Genomic DNA, 418 nt, shown 5'->3' with positions numbered 1-418 from the left:
CGTGACTATTACGTCATCGCCACTTGGGCTGTGTTCCGTGTGGGAAATTGGGGGCGGGGCTAAAAACTCAATTTTCATTCACCTTCCAAGGAGCACGTGATGAAATTACACCACGTTTCGGGTCCGGAGTCATGCTCCCCCACCTCGACCCCTCCCCACGGAGTCCTGCTCCCCCACCTCGACCCCTCCCCACAGAGTCATGCTCCCCCACCTCGACCCCTCCCCACGGAGTCATGCTCCCCCACCTCGACCCCTCCCCACAGAGTCATGCTCCCCCACCTCGACCCTCCCCACGGAGTCCTGCTCCCCCACCTCGACCCCTCCCCACAGAGTCATGCTCCCCCACCTCGACCCCTCCCCACGGAGTCATGCTCCCCCACCTCGACCCCTCCCCACAGAGTCATGCTCCCCCACCTCG

The sequence above is a fragment of the Eptatretus burgeri genome, chromosome 11 (assembly GCF_056783735.1).
Source record: "Eptatretus burgeri isolate ZD-2024b chromosome 11, Ebu_testis_v1, whole genome shotgun sequence".
Lineage (NCBI taxonomy): Eukaryota > Metazoa > Chordata > Myxini > Myxiniformes > Myxinidae > Eptatretus > Eptatretus burgeri.
Note: the sequence above shows the minus strand (reverse complement) of the source record.